This window comes from Chrysochloris asiatica, unplaced genomic scaffold (genome assembly GCF_000296735.1).
Source record: "Chrysochloris asiatica unplaced genomic scaffold, ChrAsi1.0 scaffold00120, whole genome shotgun sequence".
Taxonomy (NCBI): domain Eukaryota; kingdom Metazoa; phylum Chordata; class Mammalia; order Afrosoricida; family Chrysochloridae; genus Chrysochloris; species Chrysochloris asiatica.
Window position 1 is genome coordinate 5,517,416 of NW_006408638.1, and position 5,706 is coordinate 5,523,121.

Below are 5,706 nucleotides of genomic sequence, written 5' to 3' on the forward strand. Positions count from 1 at the left end.
CCATGGCAACTATCTACTGGTTGAAAATGGGAAGCAAAATATTCATCTGACCACTTTTCTCTTAAAGCCATTTCCATGATGATACTGATGATGATGATGATGATGATGGAATCAATTGTATTTTTTATTTCAGTCACTCCTAATAAAGAAAAATTTGAAGGAATAAAAAGATCTGAAACACACACACACACATGCAAAGGGGAGTGGTTAATCTGACAGTTCAAAAACAGAGGACCCTAGGACCACCAAGGGAGAAGAGCACAAGCAGAAAGCGGGACCTTACCCAGAGAAGCAGTGACATCAAAGATGGAGGCAGAGATGGGGTCATGGAGAAGGGGAGTGGCTGAGGACTTTAGATTCATGGGAAGAGAGGTACTAAGAGCTGGTGGCCAGGAGGCTGATTTGCAGAATGTGCCCTTTAGAGGGATAAATTTTTATGTATCCCTGTTGTTTTTAAAAGAGCTAAACTGAATAGAGAAAAATACTGTTAACTGATGGTACATGGAGGGGATTATATTCATTGTAATGAAACAAGGTTTATGATTTGTTGAATGTAAAACTGATTATCTGCCCTGTAAACTTTCACTCAATCCACAATAAAAACCTTTAAAAAACAAACTACAATCTAAAAAACAAAAACAAAAAAACTCAGTGTACAGGATTCTTATTGGTGTTTGATCACATAGATACCCTCTACCTAGCACATACTAACATGCCAGACTCTCTGAAGGAAGTCTGATAAATACCAGGTATTCACATAAGCCACATTACACAAAGTTCCTTGTATATCTTGTGGCATTTTTCTTTCCATTTAAACTCTGAGAGAATGTACAGAGGTAATGTAACACTGTCTCCAAGAGACAGATGAAAAAAAGTGAACAATTTCAGGTTATTCAGTGATAAAATCCTAAACAGCTAGGGAGCCAAGAGCTCACCAGTGAGAGCTGTTCCTTGCTTTTTGAAGTTTGTACTATAATATGAGGTCTCTGTTTGGAGAAAATGGTATGGCTCAGTTTGGTGGTGCAAATCCAACCAGTGATGCTGCAAAATAAAGCCCTGGTGATCTGTTTCTGAAAACTCACCATTGAAGAATTCCATGGAATGCATTGCTCTGGTATACATGAAATCACCATGATAGAATTCTTCAATTTCATCATCACTGGTCTTAGTGGTTGGTGCATAAATTTGAATAATAGTGGCATTTTCCTGGTCTTTGCTGTTGTTAAGTGACCTTGAGTAGGTTCAGACTCATAGTGACCCTATGTAGGGTTTCTGAGGAGTGGCTAGTAGATTTGAATCTTGCAGTTCAAACCAACCTTGAGGTCCAGTGATTACCCTTCTTTGCGGGCATATGGGTATTATCATATCATAGACAGCATTGTACTTTAAGAAAGATCTTGAAATATTCTTTTTGACAATGAATGTGATATGATTTTTGACAAAGAATGTGATTCTTCTTCAATTTGATGTTTTTGGCATAGTACACCATACGACTGTCAGAGTCACAATGGCCAATATCCATCCATTTCAGCTCACTAGTACCTACAATAAGGAGCTCTAGTAACGTGGTGCTTACGAATCGGGCTGCAAACCACAAGATCAGCAGTTCGAAACTATCAGCTGCTCCACTGGAGAAAGATGTGGCTTTCTGCTCCTGTAAAGATTTACAGCCTCGGAAACCCTGTTCAGGGTCGATATGAGTCGGAACCGACTTGATGGCACTTAACAACAACAACAATACCTACAATATAGATCTTTATATCAATATCAAAAAGTGATCAATTTTGATGAATTCCTATTTTCCTGAATTTATACTTCATACATTCTACTTCCTGATTATTAATGGATGTTTTCAGCTGTTTCTTCTCATTTTGAGTTGTGCCTCATCAGCAAATGATGATTCATAAAGCTTTACTCCATCCACATCATTAAGGTCACCCCTCCTGTGAGGAGGCAACTTGTTGGGGTTCAGGCCCATAAGGAAAAAGCTTTTTGAGTGCTAAGAGACCGAAAGCAAGCAAACAAACAAAAGCACCCTACAAAAAAATGGCTAGGACCCAATCCAGGAGACATTATTAATAGAAAACAAAATAAAAGAGAAAGGTGCTTTACCTACAAGGGAATTTACCTTCAAAGGGCAAAACACAGCTGTGTCTAATGGTGGTCAGCTAGATCGTGAAGTTTCTCTGAGTGAGGGGCAGGTGGTAGGGTCTTTTATATTATGGGGTATAAAAGCTTCACACTCCTCAGCACAGTTGAGGGTGGTATTCAGAGCCAGGAGATGTAGGAAAATCATAAGTTACAGCTGCTTTTCCCATGCTAGAGAACTTAAGAGTTTTGATCTATATAGGGGGAAGAGGGGACTATCTGCTCCTTCCTATATAGCTAGAGGAGGGGGACAGGAAAGGAGATATGGTTTGAGGTGACCTTGGAGTGGTCATTTTGGAGAGTTCAGTTTGTGTCCCTACACAGCTCTTCCCCAATTATATTTTGAGTGTCTGCTAACCTGAGAGGTTCATCTTGAGGTACTATATCTGACAATGTTCTATTTCTATCCATAGGTTTTCAGTAGCTTACAATTCATAAGTGGTCTAGCCTGTCAATTTGTAAGCTCCCTAGCCTGTCATAATTTGTAATTCCCACTGAAAGATATCCACCACAGGTGACCCTGCTGCTATTTAAAATACTGGTGGCATAGCTTCCAGCAACACACAAGCCACCATAGTAAGACAAATTTACAGATGACTGGTTGTTGTTGTTGTTGTTAAGTGCCAATGGGTCAGTTCTGACCCACAGATACCCTATATGGGTTTCTGAGGAGTGATTAGTAAGCTTGAACCACCGACCTTGCAGTTCAAACAGATTTGCAGTCTGGCGCAATCACCCACACCAGGACTCTGAAGAGTGGTGGATGTGCCCATTATAAGGCAAAAATATACTAAGGTCTCAACGGCTGTGAAGCTGACAAGGCAGATGGAAATGCGAGAAGGGTTTTTAATAAATTTTTCCCCCTTTCTGATCAAACCCTCTTAATCATTGTTTCCAATCATTACTGCCCTGACTGGCCTGTCTCCAGGAACATATAGACTAAGGATTTAGTGCTGCAGTGTTGATTTAAACCTAGGATAAGAAGACAAGTTTGGAGGAATGCTGGAGGACCATGCTCTCATCCCTTAAAAGAAAGTAACTTTAAGACAAAGGTTTCTGAAAAAGCCATTAACATTGTCTGGGGTAATCATGTCCCAGGATGTAAGGTGCCTTGACTCAATGGGACGTAAACTGTATCCCCAGGACAGAACCATAAAACTCTAAGAAAACAAAGTAGCAATACAGATAGATTTATACCTAGAGTTTGTTCAGGCTGTAAAGGGGAAGACAAGAGATGCCTTTCAGATCTGTCAATAAAACAAATTTTGAGTCTCACCCTGTCTCTGATATTGGCTACAGTGGCTAGCAGTCAGATCTTTGTCCGGTAACAGAAGTGTTTTTGCTTACTAGTGCTAAGAATTTCTCACTCATTAGTACATAATAAGAATATCATTCCCTTCTCCTCTTCCATCCTCTCATTAAGGAGGTGGCAGCTTCCCCTGTCTAAAAAATATATTTCTACGTTTTTAAACAGTGGAAGGGAAGCTGAGTTGACCAACTGGCTCCTAATTCATCCCCATGACTTTCCCCCATCATTTTGGAGATCTCATCAGCTGATGCTGATGGCTCTCACAACAGGACAGCGAAAGACATAACTTCTCTTTTGAAATTCTCACCCAAGGAAGGACTTAGATTCCCATTTCTTTGGTCCCCTGAGGGTAGCTGAAGGACAGAAAATTTCAAAATGATTTATGTTGTTGTTGTTGTTAAGTACTGTGGAGTCGGTTCCGACTCATAGTGAGCCTATACAGGGCTTCCAAGGCTGTAAATCTTTATGGGAGCGGAAAGTCTCATCTTTCTCCCACAGAACAGAGTTTTGAACTGCCAGCCTTGAGGTTAGCAGCCCAATTCATAACCACTACACTACCAGAGCTCCTTAGAATAAAAGAGACAAGGAGAGAAACTTGGCTTCAACAGTGGGCAGGTTTATTGAGAGTAAACCTGGGAGGGGAACTCAAAGTCACGAGAGACTTAGAGCTTGTCTGTTCCTTGTTGTTGTTGTTGTTGTTAAGTGTCGTTGAGTCGATTCCAACCCATAGCGACCCTGTACAGGGTTTCAGAGGTCGTAAATCTTTACGGGAGCAGAAAGCGTCATCGTTCTCCCACAGAACAGCTGGTAGTTTAGAACTGCTGACCTTAAGGTTTGCAGCTCGATTCGTACCCAGTATGCTAATGAAAGGTAGTATAACTAAAACCAATGTCTGTACACGGACAATGGCAGAAACTGTTCTTGGTAAGGGTGGTAACTGGTTCAGTTCAGCCTATCTCTGTATGACCAGTTATCACCTGTATTTATTGGGAGCCTAAGTACAGAGTCACTGTATCAGTGACTGTTGGCATACACTACAGAATAGTAACAACTATTTAACTGACTCAACAGCTCTACATGTCAGATGCTGAGAGAGATATAATCTCATCATTTCCCTGAAGCTGGAGAGCTAAAGGGACAACATGCTCAAACATAGAAAGATAAGTAAGGATATAGAATAATCACAAGAGATTTTTTAAGAAACTAAATGTTTAATTATCAAATGTTTGGTACACAGCTAGGCTTACACTGTGGTCTTTATGATCCTGATGTGGTTGTTTTTAAGTGCTGTCTAGTCGGTTCTGTATAGAGTTTCCAAGACTCAGCTGGCAGGTTTCACCCACCAACCTTTCAGTTAGCAGTCCAGTGCTTATCCTGTAGTATCACACCTGATGTCCTTATGATCTTGATAAACACTGCAAAAAGATACCATTTATATTCCACCCTCTTCCCACTAAATCTTAACAATACCAAGGGTTGGCATTATTTTAAGCATTTACATTTTTGCAAAACCTATACATTTAGCAATCTATGCATCAGTACACACCATGAGAAATTCTTTTAAGAGGCATATACAAGACTGTCATAACATCACAGAGTAAACACAGAAAACAACCCAAATACCCTTGGATGGGAGATGGGACAAAAACAATTAGAGTATACTCACCAAAAGAATATTTTTCAGCAAAGAAAATAAATGAACTCAGCTACGTGTAACAGCTTGGATTTAATTTAATAAAACTATGTCCCAGAAAACAGCATACAAAAGATATGCTAGATAAGTTCCATAAACAAGTAAAATGAACAATATATTGCTTGTTGCTGAGCTAGATCCAACTCATAGCATACGGTTTTCAAGGAACATCTGGTGGGTTTAAACTGCCAATCTTTTGGTCCAGTGATTAACCGATAGCATCATACCAGTACTCCACATATTGCTTGTATCCTGTATAGGGTTTCCAAGAAGTGACTGGTGGACTTGAACTGCCAGTCTTTTGCTTAGCAGTCCTGTGCGTATCCTACTGTGGTACACCACTATGTAGGGTTTCCAAGGCTATACCTCTTTACAGGAGCCGAATACCTCATCTTTCTCCTGGGGAGCTGTTGGTGGATTTGAACTGATAGCTTTGTAGTTAGCAGTCAAATAAGTAATTCACTAAGCCATCAGAGCTCCTTACATATTGCTTTGACATATCTATGTGCATGTATATGTATGTATGTATATGTTGTTGTTGTTGTTAAGTGCCGTC